Here is a 16,764-nt window from a genome sequence, read left to right on the forward strand (position 1 = left end):
GTCTGGGTTGATAAGGAGGCTGGTGCTGCTGCTGGTCTCAGGTCCCACACGGAGTCTCAGGCACAGAGAGCAGGATCCCCACATGGCCGTGTGTCAGCCCCTCCTGTAGGGCTTGTTACACAAGTGACTCCTGGGCCCACGGCCTACATTCTAAGATGGTAGGTCTGGGGAGAGACCTGAGTGTTTGGTAACAAAGCCATAGACAATCCTGGGCTCCTCCAGACAGGGAAGCACTGAAGTCATTGAGGAGAACCCTCATTGAGGGAAGGGTTCTTACAGACACATTTATTGGTATTTGGGGGCCCCAGGGTGTCCCACTCTTGGTTTCAGCCCAGGTCATGATCACAGTGTCATGAGATCAAGTCCCGACTCAGGCTCTGCCCCCAGTGCACAGTCTGCTTGAAATGTCCTCCCTCTCCCTCTACCCCTCCCTGCCCCTCTCAAGCATGCTCTCTCTTTCTCTCTCTCTCTCTCTCTCTCTTACTCTCTCTCTTTCTCTTTCTCTCAAATAAATAAAATCTTTAAATGGTTTTCTGTAGGAAGAAAACTGTAAGACATGCTGAGAGACACACATTTTCTCTCCCTGGGCACAGCCAGGTGGCGGACTGAGGAAGTTTTCAGCTCAACCTAAAATCTCTTGAGTTACTGAGAGTGTAGATCTTGAATGTCTGCACCGCACGGAAGGAAATGGTAACTGTGTGACATGATGCAGGGGTCAGCTAAGCTATGGTTGTTACCCTGTTGCAGTGTAGAAATGTATCGATCAGCCGGTTGTACCCCCAAGCTTACACAATGGTGTATGTCAATCACATCTCTATAAAGCTGGGGAAATGTCTGAAATCTTGCTCTTGGAAACTCCTCCTACATGGGTTTCTGACTCCTTGTGATATGTTCCTACAGTCACAGACTTAGGGAAGAGGGAGAGTATGTGGGGCCTTGTTTTGTTTCAAGGAAAATCACAAAACAGGCTTGAGGCTACACAGCCAGGAACAGAATCCACGCTGACCCGAGATGGAGGCCTGTATACAGTCTGCGCCTGCTACTGGGTTCCGCCCCTGTGCGCGCCGCTGACTCCCCTGAGGCAGGACGCTGAACCCTGAGGTAGGACTGCGATCACTGCTGCCCCTGAGAGCTGCATGACGCTACTGTGACACCGCTCAGACCACCCCTGCCCAGTGCACGGACCTGTCCCAGTGTGTCTGTCACCTGTCCTGAGTCAGTGTGGCACATGGTCACGTGACTGTTGATGCTTCCTGTCATGTCCAACTGCGAGACTGTTTGGCAAAGTGAGTTCTCCTGTCTATGGATGGAGATGTCTCTGTCTCCATCAAGACATGTGGATGTGTGGACTTCCTGTACGTGGGAAGAGAGGTACAAGTTCTAGGAATGGACACTGGGGGTCAGGAATGGAAAAGAATGACAAATTTCCATATTTGGAGCCGTGATCTGAGACTAGAACTGGATCTGGGCACTGCAGGCACTCAAGTCTGCTTGGATGAAGGAGTGACTCAGAAATGGCCTCTTTCAACTTATTCCCTTGGTGGTTGTTACGGGTCCAGGTTTGTCCACTCCACTTCCTACTCACACATGAGTGGAGTCGCATTGTTGGCTGATGAAGTGATCACTCAGCATGTCTCCTCCCAGCCTTTGTCTCTTCCTGGGATTAAAAACCCAGATCTGGGGCGCCTGGGTGGCTCAGTTGTTAAGCGTCTGCCTTCAGCTCAGAGCGTGATTCCGGCGTTCCGGGATCGAGCCTCACGTCAGGCTCCTCTGCTGGAAGCCTGTTTCTTCCTCTCCCACTCCCTCTGCCTGTGTTCCCTCTCTCACTGGCTGTCTCTATCTCTGTCGAATAAATAAATAAAATATTTAAAAGAAAATTAAAAAAAATAAAAACCCAGATCTGTATCACTTCAGATCATCCGCATACATACACTGACATTTTATGTTTCTCTGTACACGCACGTATTTCTGGGGCGAGTAGCCATAATTTTATCAGGCTTTATGTATAGGCCTCCATGAAAGTCTGAAAACCCATTCCAGTGTAGACACTGTGCAACTCCATCTCTGGTCCCCAACAGCTGATAATCTCAGTGTTTTAGCAGATCTAGTGATGTGATATATACATGCTCAGTTTGTCTGGGCGACGACCAGCCTCAGACAGGAGAAGGGAGAGCTTTCTGGCTTATGCTCACTTTCAATTTCTCTGTGTATCTTTTTGTGGGCTGAGTAACAGTTCACAGAGCAGCGCTGGCTCACAGAAGACACAAATCACCATTGGTTTAGGTGACTTACACTCTAGCACTTACTCTGGTGCCTAATAAACAGCAGAAATGAAACATAGTTAATGAGGATTCCATGTCCAGTAACACAGTAGACTGAGGTTTACGGCTGCGTCCTCTCCACGTCCGGTGATGAGCACTGGGTGTTACACGCAACTGATGGATTATTGAACTCTCCAGATGAAACTAATGATGGACTAATGGTGTATATGTTGGCTAATTGAATTTAAATAAAATTTAAAAAAATAAGACTGCCTCTTCTCCCAAACAACTAAAAATGGTAGAAAAAACATAAAATCATCCAAAAGTATCGTAGAACAAACAAGAGAATAATCAATTAGCCCAAAATTTGAATATGGGCCATAAGCCAGACAGAATAGTTGTTCTGATCCTTAGAGTATTTTTCAGATCTAGAAAACCGTTCTTGGCTCCTCAGACTCATGAGCTTCACAGAGAGGAGGTAATGCCCAGAGCTTCGACATGTGAGGAGCTGAGAAACATCCCCTCCCTGAACACCTGGGAACCTAAGATTCATATCCTCAGAACAGGGTGACACTAATCAAATCTGTTCTATCTTCAAGTACAAGGACATTCCAAGGACGTTTGTCTTTGAGTCGGGAAAACTGAGCAAACAACTATTTCAAAAATTTGCAGACACGGACTAACCCGTCTGTGATTTGTAGTCCAATTTCCTTTACCATCGGCCATTGGGCCAAAATAACTCATATCATTAGTTTATAATTGTCCTGAATTGGTGATGACCCAAAAATTGTAAAGAAACAAATTTGTCTAGAGATTCTCTATTTAACCTACATGTCAAAAAATTTACACACATAATTGCACAGAGAAAAAAAGCAACTCTTAGCAAGAAATGCAAAGTTTAAATGGGAAAAAAGACTGTGATTAAGCAACTTTAGAGAGAGTGAGTAGTAAAAAGCTCATGAAACTTCATATTGGAATCATAAGATAACATACAACATGACCAGGATAGGATATAAATATATAAACATACGTTACTTGAATATATATTATGGAATAAAGAAAAAATCACAAAATTTAAAAGGTAGGAAAAATGGCAAAAGCAACTCTTAAGAAAATAACTACAAAATAGAATGATTATTAATTAAATAATGAAAATACTTCAGTTTATTCACTGAATAAGAAGTTATCAGTAAAAGAGGAATGAGTGGAGCGGCGCCTGGATGGCTCAGCAGTTAAGCGTCTGCCTTCTGTTCAGGTCACGGTCTCAGGGTCCTGGGATGAAGCCCTGCATCTGGCTCCCTGCTCAGAGGGGAGCCTGCTTCTCCCTCCCCCATCCCTCTGCTGCTCCCCTGCTTTGCGCTCTCTCTTTCTCTCTCTCTCCCCATCTCTCTTAAATAAATAAAATCTTTAAAAAAGAGAGAGAGAGAAATGGGTGAGGCATGGAAAACAAAAAGCAAAAAGTAAAATGGCGTCATAAACCCAACAGTGTCAATATTAACATTACAAGTAAGTGGCTCAAACAAGTCCGTCGAAGTGCAGATTGTTAGACTGAACACAAAACAAGATCCACCTGTGCTGTCTGCAGCAGACGCACTTGATATCAATTACAGATAGACTGAAATCAGAGGGATGGAAAAGTTATCTCAGGCAAACAACCATACGAAAGCTGGAGTGGATACACTCATTGGCCAAGAGGGACTTTAAAAATGCTAGTAAGAGTTTGTTAAAAATGCTGTAGTGTAGTGGTTATCACGTTCGCTATATGCAAAAGAATGAAACTTGACCACTCTCTCACACCACACACAAAGATAAACTCCAAATGGACAAAAGACCTCGATGTGAGACAGGAATCCATCAAAATCCTAGAGGAGAACATAGGCAGCAACCTCTACGACATCGGCCACAGCAACTTTTTTCATGACACATCTCCAAAGGCAAGAGAAACAAAAGAAAAAATGAACTTCTGGGACTTCATCAAGATAAAAAACTTTTGTACAGCCAAGGAAACAGTCAAAAAAACTAAGAGGCAGCCCACGGAATGGGAGAAGATATTTGCAAATGACACTACAGATAAAAGACTGGTATCCAAGATCTACAAAGAACTTCTCAAACTCAATACACGAGAAACAAATAATCAAATCAAAAAATGGGCAGAAGATATGAACAGACACTTTTCCAATGAAGACATACAAATGGCTAACACACACATGAAAAAATGCTCAAAATCATTAGCCATCAGGGAAATTCAAATCAAAACCACATTGAGATACCACCTTACGCCAGTTAGAATGGTGAAAACTGACAAGACAAGACACAACAAATGTTGGAGAGGATGTGGAGAAAGCGGATCCCTCTTACACTGTTGGTGGGAGTGCAAGTTGGTACAGCCACTTTGGAAAACAATGTGGAGGTCCCTTAAAAAGTTAAAAATAGAGTTACCCTATGACCCAGCAATTGCACTACTGGGTATTTACCCCAAAGATACAGGCGTAGTGAAGAGAAGGGCCATATGCACCCCAATGTTTATAGCAGCATTGTCCACAATAGCTAAATTGTGGAAGGAGCCAAGATGCCCTTCAATGGATGAATGGATAAAGAAGATGTGGTCCATATATACAATGGAATATTACTCAGCTGTCAGAAAGAACGATTACTCCACATTTGCAGCAACATGGACGGGACTGGAGGAGATTATGCTAAGTGAAATAAGTCCAGCAGAGAAAGACAATTATCATATGGTTTCACTGATTTATGGAACATAAGAAATAGCAGAGAGATCAATAGGAGAAGGAAGGGAAGAACGAAGCGGGGGTAAACAGAAGGGGGAATGAACCACTAGAGACTACGGAGTCTGGGAAACAAACTGAGGGCTTCAGAGGGGAGGGGGTGGGAAACTGGGATAGGCCGTTGATGGGTAGTAAGGAGGGCATATATTGCATGGAGCACTGGGTGTTATACGCAAATAATGAATCATGGAACACTACATCAAAAACTAAGGATGTACTGCATGGTGACTAACATAACATAATAGAAAATTATTATTAAAAATGCTAGTAAGATAAACTTGATCATTTTAGAATGATAAAATGGTCAAGTCATCAGAAAGATGAAACGATTCTAAACATATATTCACCTAATAACTGAACACCCAAATATATGTAAGCAAAACTGACAGAAATTGACAGAGAAATAGACAATATGACAATAATACTTAAACTTCAATATATCACTTTCAATAATGGATAGAACAACTATGCAGAGATCAATAAAGATAAAGACTTAAATCATACTATAAAACAACAGTGTAAGCCTGACAATTATAGAACATTCCAGCCATGAACAGAATATACATCCATTTCAAATGCAAGTGGAGCTTTCTTGAGGATAAGTCATATGCGAGGCCATAAAAAAAAAAAACTCAGTGAATTTAAAGGGGCAAAAATAATACAAATATGTTCTCTTCTCACAGTCGCATGACACCAGAAATCAATAAATCAATAACTGGAATAAATTCAGGGAACTCCCAACTATGCAGAATTAAACAACACACTTCTACATAATCAAAGGGTCAAAGATATCAAAATGGAAATCAAGAAATACATTGAGATCTATAGGAATGAAGACAGAGCACACCAAAACCGAGGGGGTCCTGCTAAAGCAGTGCTGAGAGGGAAATACACAGCTGTCAATGCCCACATGGAAAAGCAACACCTCCAGTCCATCAGCTAAACTCCCACATTAAGTCGAAGAAGAAAGAGGAGCAAACGAAACCAAAAGCAAGCAAAAGGAAGGAAAAAGTAAAGATTAGAGTGGAAGTTAAAGAAATAAAGAGAATAAAAATAACAATGTAGAAAATTAAATCAAATGTGATCCTTCGAAAGATGAACCAAACAGACGAATCTTCAACTAAACTCACTAAAAAGAAAGAGAGAGAAATGACCCAAATTACTGAGATCAGCAATGACAGAGGAGATGTTAGGACTGACCACACAAAATAAAGAGAACTATGAGATTATGATGAACAATTATATGCCAAAAAATTAACTTACTTGCATAAAATACACAAAAACACAGAAAGTCAAGAACGACTAAAGCTGACTGAAGAAGAAATAGACCATCTACATACACCCACAACGAGGTAGAAGATAGTCAATTGTCAACAACTATTCCACATAAGCCCAGTTCCAAATGGCTTCCCCTGTGAATTATACCAAATGCTGAAAGAATTAATAACGATTCTATACAAACCCTTCCAAAAAGGAGAGGAGGGAATCCCACTCACTCTACGAGGCTAGGATTATTCAGATACCAAAATCAGACAAAGATATCACAAGACAAGGAAACTACAGCCCAATATCTCTTATGAATGTAGATACACACACAAAAGATTTCAATAAATTGTAGCAAATCAAATCTAGCAACATATAAAGAGTTCAATGCAAGCCTGATGAAGTTTATTCCGGGAATGCACAGTTGGTTCAACATCCATACCAATCAATGTAAAGCACCATATTAATATTCTAGAAAACAACAGCCACGTGCTTATCTCAACAGATGCACAAGAATCATTTGACAAAATCGGACACCCTTCATGATAAAAACTCAACAGACTATTAACAGAGGGAATTTCCTCAATCTGATAAAAGGCATTTATGAAACCCCTTAAGATAAAATCTTACTGGTGAACGACTGCTTGTTTTCCTCCTAAGATCAGCGACATGAAAAGGCTGTGTGCTCTCACCACGTCTGTCACACATCGAGCTGGAGACGCCTGGTGGCTCAGTCAGCGAAGCGTCTGCCTGCGACTCAGGTCCTGATCCCAGCATCATGACCCCGGGGTCCTGGGATGGAGCCCGCATCCAGCTCCCTGCTCCATGGGGAGTCTGCTTCTCCCTCTCCCTCTGCCTGCGCTCCCCTCCCTGTGCTCTCTCTCAAATAAATACATAAAATATTAAAAAAAAAAAAAAAAGAAATGCCAGGTGAGGTTGTCAGGTTGGCAGTCGTGTTACTCCAAACTGGGCTCCCCTCTTGGTGGGTTCAAGGCAACAGACAAAGGCAAGCCGAAGAATAGGAGAAGGAAGGGTTTTACTTACAAGTGCAGGAGGACACCGGGCCTATTGCCCAAAGCAGTGTCTCCCTGAACAACAAACTGGGGACGTTTCCAGTGGAGGGTGCAGATGGCACTGACGCCTCTGATGCTGGACGCCTGGCCCTTGGTCAGAGCTGCTGTCTCTGCTGCTCCCGGCACCTGGATGACACAACTGCCACTCAGGCCACTCAGGCCACAACGTCTCTGCACAGACTCAGCGCCGGAGCCGGGAGCCCGCGGCCGCCGGCCTGTCCCCCCAGACCCGTGTCCATGCAGTGAGGGTGTTAAAGATGCCTTTGCCAGAGCAAGCAATGGAAATTCCGACCTCTACAAGTCTCTATTGAAAATGAGAACCTTAGGACTGGATCCTGTAGTCAGCCTTCAGATGCTGGGTAAGGACTGCGATTCCCTTGGTTTACCCCTCCTGGAGGGCAGACAACCGAGCTGGATAGTACTCAGGTTAGACTCTCAGAATGCCCAGGGATAGGAATGCATAGTCGTTGTCTGGTCTCCGGAACACTCTCGTGTTCGTCAAATAATGCTGTGTGCAGCAACGAGAGCGACTGTGAAAAAGGAGTTCGGAGGCGGCACGTTGAAGATGAAGTGTTTGGACAGTAAAGGAAGATGCGTCATTACATGGACATGAAAACACGTGCTGTCACATCTTCTCCTGCCCCGCTGACTCCAGCTGAGGAAGAGTCACGGCAGATTGAAGTTAACGAGGTACAAACTGACGTGGGTGTGGACGCGAAGCATCAACACTACAAGGAGTAGCATTTCCTACTCCTCGAGAGGCTTTTCAGGCTTTGGAAAAATTAAGTAACAGAAGCTCAACTCTGTGCAATTAGAAATAGATATGAAAAATGAAATTACAATTTCGGACAACCCAACAAACACAGAACTAAAAGATTTGCCAAGGAGGATGCCCAAGGATTCAGCACACTACACACACTGTATAAACATTCCCGTGAAGGACACGATTTGGAATCCATAGTTTTTATTTCTTCAGCGCCTGGATACACACGCAGTAAAGAGAACGGATGCCGCATTCCAGCTGCAGGAGCCCTCTGCTAGACATTGTAGAAAGGCCCCTACAAATGGGTGGCATTGGAAAGATCGACAGAGACAACGGGATGAGCTGACAGCAGACCCCCTCTTATGAAGAAGTAGCCGAAAGCAGCATGCACAGAAGCAAAGTTTTGCAAAACCGGAAGGTCCTGCAGGAAAGAGAGGAATTCGAAGACTAATTAGGGGTCCGGCTTGAAAGGGAAGCCACTGCTGATTGAAATCGTTATATTAGGCCTTACAAGTCCAGTTTTTTAAAAGTCCAGCTTTTAGTACAGGAGAACTGTTCCATCGCTGCATGCAGGTCAGCTCACCGAGCTTTTCACTTCTGTGTTTTTATTTTTTTTTTATTTTTTTTTAATGATTTTTTATTATATTATGTTAGTCACTTCTGTGTTTTTAAAATCAAGGTTATAGAAGACTATGTACGACGTGCTATTATTAATTGTGTCATACTGTTTTTTAGAAGTGTGTAAAAGTATTTTCTAACTGTTACCACCTTTTAATGGAATTCTTCCGGGCATTGTCCTCTCCATTAGAGTGTTTCTCCAACATCATCCAAGATTACAGCCTACATCAGGCTCAGGATTATTTTGTCTTTCAGTCATAGGGTAGTTTTAATGTTTAGGTTGATACATAGTAGGGAAAAAATTGAACAACGAGAAAAGCTCCTGTGTTTTGAACTTACCAGCTCATGGGCAGTGGCTGACAGCCAGGCCACATGGTGGGACGGCAGGGCTATGGAAACAAGGTCTATTACAGGAATAACCACATGGGGGCTGGGCCCTCGCTCACTATGGGAGTTTGAGGGGTGCATGAAAGGAGGACATGTTGATGCCCATCACAAGAACCACCTCCGAGTTTGGAAGTCGATTGGAACGGATGAGTGGGTATCCTGGTGTCCTCTCTTGAGGTGGCCGCCCAGGGCAGTGAAACAAGGGGACAGTGGGGGCTGTGGCAACGCAGAGAAAGGCTGAAACTCTATATCCACTTGCATCCTCTGAGGCCCAAAATACCAAAAAGAACCGTTCTGGCTGCCAACCGGACACTACAGACAGCTAGGAGGCCGATTCCCTGGCAGGAAAGCCTCGAACGCACCTGGCAAGTCAGAGCAGTACCGGTGACCCCGAGGGTGACAAATGGGCCTTGACAGGAACACGTGTTCTGGATTGGGCTTTGCTCGCTCAGTGGTGGATGCGAACGGTCAGAATGCTATTAAAAAACAAAAACAGAACACAGCACACAGCTATACTTCAATTAGAAATTTTAAAAACCAGGGGCGCCTGGGTAGCGCAGTCGTTAAAGCGTCTGCCTTCGGCTCAGGGCGTGATCCCGGCGTTCCGGGATCGAGTCCCACATCGGGCTCCTCTGCTGGGAGCCTGCTTCTTCCTCTCCCACTCCCCCTGCTGTGTTCCCTCTCTCGCTGGCTGTCTCTCTGTCACATAAATAAATAAAATCTTTAAAAAAAAAAAAAAAGAAATTTTAAAAACCAAAGCACACGAGAGGACGGGTCCTGTGAGGACAGCTCAGCGACATCTGACACGTGCGCAGCTCCACGTCCTGCCCCAGAGCACGATGCGGGCGCGCTGAGCGTCACAGAGACTCCCCGTCGTTACGTCACCACAGAAGGCAACCGCTCTGACTTCTGACGTTATACGTTAGTCCTGATCGTCCACGTCACATACAGAGTCACACTCTTGCGTGTGTGGCTCCTTTCACTCGGTGCCGTGTCCGTGAGATTCACGCACGCGGTGGGGCGCAGCCACAGCCCAGGCTGTTTCGGGGCTGCAGCTACTCCATTGTGCGGATGCGCTAAATTTATGTATGTATTTCCTGTCCTATGCAGGTATGTTGTTTCCCATTGGGGGCAAACATTCTGCTCCTAGAACATTCTGATACATGCCTCTTGGGGCACATGTGGGGAATAAAACATACTGCACCGGTTTCAAATGCTCAGTCACATTTCGTCACACCAAAAAACGTGACAAACCATAATGTCCCACGATGGGCAAACAGACACGCTGACAGAGTAACAGCTTCGTGGAGAATGGAAACTGGCGACGGAAACACTGAAAACGGGGTGTTGGGGCCATGGAGGCATGAGGTACTAGTTTACACACCCTCACAAGTGTGCGCTCCCACCCAGCGTGAGTGGGGCTACAGGAGGGTCCCCACTACACACTTTTCCTGGGGGATCTGAGGAGGAGGGGTAGGGACAGGTGCCACTGTGACTCCACAGTCCTTCCCAAGGGCGAGGACATCGGTATGACTCTGGTTCCCCTCAACGTTCTCTCTTCCGACCCGATGCAGAGGCTCAGGACGCGGATGCGAGCGCCAGAAACAGGAAGGATTCCCACGCAAGACACCATAACTACTTCGTTAAGCTCTGATGTGGGAATTCCCATGGGCCCGAAGGGGAGGGCTCCACCTGCACCCCAGCCGGCAAACCTGGGGCTCACAGCACAGCTACATCGCCTGGTGGTGCCTTACCCGCCAGTCCTGTCCCTGTGTGACCCTCCCCTCTATGACCGAGCATGGATTGAGCGGGGAGGGCCTTGCCAGACCGGTGTTGCTGCCCACAGTCTAGACCCACTCAGCAGCCACCCATAATGTCCCTGCCAAAGGCAGAGAGTTGGGTATAAATCCAGGGAAGTAGAAACAGCTGAGGGTAAAGGAATGGATAAATTCGCTGTGTAATGAGGGAAATCCAATAGTACGTTAACGCCTCCGAAGTGTGAGCAAGAGATGGCCCTGTCTCTTAGCTCAGTTACCCAGACGCCTGAGAGAGACAGCCATAGGCTGCGAGAACATTCCTGCTCCTGGAACCAGGCAACACTGGATGGAGCCAGCAGACCGCAGTGACCCTGGGAGGCCCCGTCCTCCAGCAGGCAGATGCGTGAACTGTTAATGACCGGAGGGGACTCTAGTACCATGTCGCGTCTCTGCGGTTCTGCTCCTACTGCTACGAGGGATCTGTGCTCAAAGACCAGGGCGTGGCCTGTGGGATAATACAAATATCTGGTCTTTGTCCCGGTTCCTGGCACCGAGCTCCCCAAGCCTTGGGATCTCCTGAGTGATAACAGCATCCCCGGTATGCTCATGAGACGACCTGGCTGTGGGTCCTGGACAGCTTCAGGTTGGGGGCTGGCGACCAGGAGGACCAAGCCATGACTACAGAGTTGGAGGCATTGGCCTCACGCCCCGACCTCTGGCCCCCAGACCTGCATCCCCAACAGCCAGGGACTGGATCAAGGGTGCCTGTGTCCTGAAGCTTTTGTGAAGACTTCTCAACAGTGGGGTTCAGAGAGCTTCAGAAATGGCCAGCACATCCACGTGCTCTGAGGGCAGCACATTCCAAGTCTACAGCAACAGAGGCTCCTGCCCGGGGAACTTCCTACGGCTACGCTCCTTCGCCTCATGTGTCTGCTCGTGGGTATCCTTGTGATAAACCATGAGTAAGCGTGGAATTCTCCTGAGATCTAGGAGCTGTGCTGGCAAATTACTGAAGGTCCAGGGTATCCCGACTTCACAGCCAACTTGAACAACGGTGCAGGGCACATGGGAGCCTGAGAGCTGAGATTCGCCCATGGGCAGAGGGCCATCTCGCAGGATGAGTCCGTCCCCTTGTGCGTCGCAGGCTCACTCAGGTCGACAGTGTCAGACGTGAAATCCGGGAGTTGGAGGACTCCCAGGTGGTGACAGAGAATCAGAGAGCCGGGGCGGGGGGGGGGGGAGAAACCCTCCCTGATCCGCAGAGAGAGACTGAGAGTAAGAGCAAGCAAGTAACCCCGCACCTCGTCTCGTCCAGGAGCAAAGGATAAGCAGAGCTGAAGTGTGTCTATCACGTCCCTCCATCTGCCCCTGCTGTTCACCGTCCTGTTGGAAAAGGAGTCAGCAGGCCCCAAATGGAGTCACCGATGCTACACCCCACCGAGAACGTCATACTGAACCTACTGCAGCTTCAGCTTGTCCCAGAAATGTGACCTGCCATCGGCCCCCAAGAGGTCCTGCCCCCCGCTGGACGGAAGCCCCCGGAGAATCACTTCCTTCCCCCTTAGCAGGGCCCCCTCGCTCACAACAAGGCCCTGTTTACTCATAGTTTCCTGGTTCCCACTCCCCTCTGCCTTGAAAACCCTTCCCTTCCTGCAGCTGGAAGAGGCTCCTTGCTCTCTGCTGGCTGGCGGCTGTCGGAGTCACGACTGCTGGATAAACTGACCTTCCGTGTTCTCAGTTGAGCTGCTGTGCGTGAACCGTGCCGACTTTGCGGGACAATCCAGCTACCCTAGAAAACCAGGCCGGTGCCGTGGTGCGTTCACTGGTTGGTTTCTCATGCTTGGCAGCGGTCCCCTAGGAGCCGGCAGAGGCTGGAGATTCCCTGCCCAAAATATTGCCAGGCACAGGGAAATAGAAACATTCACAGGACACGACGGCACACAGACCCACGCACATCATACAGACCTGGGTTCTCGTCCTTGCAGGAGCCAAGGACAGGGCTAATATGCCTGAGTGGTCATGCCTTCAGCCCACCTGGCCTCCACAGGAACTTGTGAGTGGAAACTGCTGCGAACAACAGCTGGGTCTAGTCTCACAGCATCGGGGCAACGACAGGAGAGCTGTCATCTATCAGCCACTCGTTCCTTCACCAAACCTGGGCCAAGCTCCCAATCAAGCTGCAGCCTCGGGTCTGTGCTCCAAGAAGGGCGATGAGCTGTTCTTTCTCCACCCCTGGCCCCCTGCACCCCAGCGGCCTTCCTACCTGAGGACAATTCCACCCTCAGGGTCTTGGCCAGAGACCGCCTCTCTCCACAGAAGAGCAACACTTGTTTTCCCCACATCCTTCCAGGGGGCCCCGGCCTGAGGCTGTACCAGACCCCGGAGCACAGGCTGGACCCGCCTGGCGACCTGGTGAGAGAGAGAGGCCGCCACTGTGCAGGATGCGTGGGACAGGTGGTGCCCGCAGCAGTGTGTCCCCCAGCCCCAGGAGCAGCAGCAATGGCCGGGCTGGCCACAGCATCCAGTGTCCCGCCTCACCCGAGGCCGCAGTGCGAGCAGCGACATCCGTGCACGCGGCAGAGGCCGGGGTTCCCGTATGACACACAGCCCGACGTGCACCTGCCACTGTGCTCCTGGCTTCCCGGCCGAAGCTGCTCCGTGACCGTCCCGCGCTCACACGTTACAGACACAGCAGCTGCGCGTGCGCACGTGTGAGTGTGTATTTGTGTGAGTGTGTGCGTGTGTGCATGTGCGCGCGCGCGCACTACCTTCCGTCTAAGTCGGAGCAGGGCCGAATTCCCGTGTTTGCTCAGAGGAACCGCGGCGCAGAGCGCGCATTCAGAGACGTTCGTCCCCCCGCCGTGAACTGCTCCCTGATCCTCCCCGACGACGCCCACGACGAACCAATGACGTGTGTGTCACACATCACACCGCCCACGGACAACAGACGTCCTCCCTTCTCTTCACCAGGGAAGGAAACAGACGTGAATGCGATGTTAATGCCCCTGCCACCCCGGCCTCCGCTCCTCACCGAGCTCAGCGGCTGCAGATCGGCCTGTCCCCAGACCCACAGACTCCGAGGACCCGGCACAGGGTCAAGGACTCTCCTGTTTAACAAGCCCTAGAAGCGGGGCTGCGGCACGGCCACGGGGAATCCTAAGCTACTCTCCTTTTTTTTTTTTTTTTTTTTTAAGATTTTATTTATTTATTCGACAGAGACAGAGACAGCCAGCGAGAGAGGGAACACAAGCAGGGGGAGTGGGAGAGGAAGAAGCAGGCTCATAGCGGAGGAGCCTGATGTGGGGCTCGATCCCATAACGCTGGGATCACGCCCTGAGCCGAAGGCAGACGCTTAACCGCCGCGCCACCCAGGCGCCCCCTAAGCTACTCTCCTGCTGCTGAACGGGTGATGCGACGACCAGCCGGGGCTGCACCTTGTAAACACAGACACACCAGCCGGATTTCCCAGATGCAAACCGCGTGTCCCGGGTCTGGCGGCGACGTGCGCCGTGAAGGAGCGATCAGTGCGGAGCACCTCCCTGTTCTGGAGGCAGCACCTTTACTAATGCAGCCTCAGACCACCGCTGCTCTGTGGGTCTCCAGCACAGACGGCCCTCCCGCTGCCCCCAGTGCCCTGTCCTTCCTCACCGCGCCGCCCCCCCCCCACCCCACGCTCACAGCGCCTCCCCTGCACGCCAAGTACATTCCATTTTCAACAAACCGCCATCCTTGACGCACAGATGCTATTTCCCAACTGAGCAGCAATGGAAGGAGACTCTGCCCCCCCAGTCCTCGACTTCGGACTGGAGCCAGCACAAGATCACTAGGGCAGAGGGTGGGCAAGCAGAGGACGGAAACTGACGGGAACTAATTCAGAATGAAAAATGAGGGCCAGCCTCCTGTCTGCTAGTCCACAATCTGCTCCTCTGAGAAGACGGCGGAAGAGACGAGGGAACAGCCGAGCCCCAGAAGGAGGGCAAGACCTCCATGAGTCTGAAAATAACCTCTGGATGCTCCGGATTCGTGGGCCTTGTGGAGACACCGATGGGCCGACTACCTCCTGCTGCCTTCAGACAGGAGGCACTCGAAGCTGAATGAGACCAGAACTCCTCCCCGAACATGAAAACAGGCTAATCCTGTACAAAAACAGAGAAATGACAAGTAAACCCCCAAAGATGGGCTGAGGGCCCAACCCAGGTCTGAGCCCAGGCTGACCCGGCCCCACGACGTTGCTGCCCACGGTCGGTCCCGGAGGCAGGACGAGGTCTGGGTGATGTCCGAGTCTCTGTGATCCCAGGTCCTGGAAGGACAGGTGCTACTGGAGGGACAAGGACGAAAGAGCAGAGAGACTCCCCGGCTGAGCAGGGGCCATGTCACACCCACGCTGAACTGAGCACCCACTGGGCATGACGCTCCTCCTCCCGACGCTCCTCACAGCCTTCGCCTGTCCCCACCCAGAGGAGACCCAGCACACCAAACTCGCAGATTCCGGAAGGTTCTCAGTGCTTCCATTTATTTCCTCTCTCAAACTTCAGGAATCCTCTCCTTTCACTAACTGATCCACTCCTCATGACAACAGGAAAAAAACCAGTTCCCAACCAGAGTCCTCTTGTCATCAGGAAGTAAGAAGTCATAGCTCAGTGTAACATGAAGTAAAGACAGGGATGGAGATGGCCCACCCTCCCTCGGCCAGAACACGAAAGCAGATGAGGAAGGAGAACACAGGGCGGTCAGGGCGGGGAGAGTGGGGGGGGGGGGGGTTGTGTGCGGTGGGGGGCCAGTCTCCCCACCTCCTCACATTATGTTAATAGGAACACGGACACATTCCGACGCCCTTTGCAGAAAGAGAAATCAGGGGTGTTGATGTTACAAGGTGGGCAAGTGAACACATCTTGCATCGCTCAGTCCCCCACAAGGCAGCTGGCTCACACTGTGACAGAAAATAATCACGAACAGATACAGGTCAGTCACATACATGTGGAATTTCCCAAGAGCCCTCCCTGTGGTCGAAGTATCCTACGCAAAGAATCCCCACTACCCAGTCATGGCCCCTTTCCCCCCTCCTCTCCCCATGTCAGGCCCTCCAGGGTCTCAGCTTTAGAAGCAAAGAGAGCCCTGAGGACTGTCCCTGCCTGGGGCACAACACACAGAATGTGGTCAGAGCCACAGGAGATGAAACTAAAGGACAGCTGTGGGTGGGTGAGCTCCCCACGACGTCCTTCTACACTGTCTCAGGGTCTCAGGGATCACCCCCTCCATACTTACTTGCAGCCTGAGCGTAACTCCTTCCTCTTCCACCTGGGGAAAGAAAACATCCCATGAGACGCCATGGAGGAGACGCAGCCCGAGATCCTAGATGAAACAGATAGCCTGGACCACAGGGAAGTTTCCAGGACTGTCACTACAGACCTAGGGCAGGACTGGGGACAGGAACAAAAGACATGGCAAGGTGAGACCAAACGTCCTCCTGGAGTCTGTCCTCAGCAAGGACCTGCTCTCTGACCTGTGACTGCTGGGAATCGGGGCCGTCACCACATTCACTGGGGTGATTAATCTGTCCTTCACTCTCACCTGTGCTTGACTACAGTGACTGTAGCAACGAGCCGCACGGTGGACAAGCACACGTGTGCAGACGGCACTGCCCATCAACAAGGCAGGACAGACTTCCACCTGGACTTGAAACACTGCAGAAGGATAAGAAAACTCAGAGCACCCCCCTTCCCTACCTGAGCTCTACTTCCTCCACATGACAGCTCCAACCAGCACAGCGCCAGTGACCACAACCAGACCAGCCACGATGCCCACGATGGGAATGGGGGGCCGAGGAGGGGACTCTGGGAAGAGAGGATAAGGTGA

At 49.5% G+C, this 16,764-nt stretch overlaps 1 pseudogene; it reads left to right on the top strand.

The window, feature by feature from the left end:
• The first annotated feature begins 7,438 nt into the window (after positions 1–7,438).
• Positions 7,439–8,636, top strand: LOC123791063 (twinfilin-1 pseudogene; annotated as a pseudogene).
• Positions 8,637–16,764: the final 8,128 nt, after the last annotated feature.

The sequence above is a fragment of the Ursus americanus genome, chromosome 32 (genome assembly GCF_024610735.1).
Source record: "Ursus americanus isolate L20-20 chromosome 32, mUrsAme1.1.p, whole genome shotgun sequence".
In the NCBI taxonomy this organism is placed as follows: Eukaryota; Metazoa; Chordata; class Mammalia; order Carnivora; family Ursidae; genus Ursus; species Ursus americanus.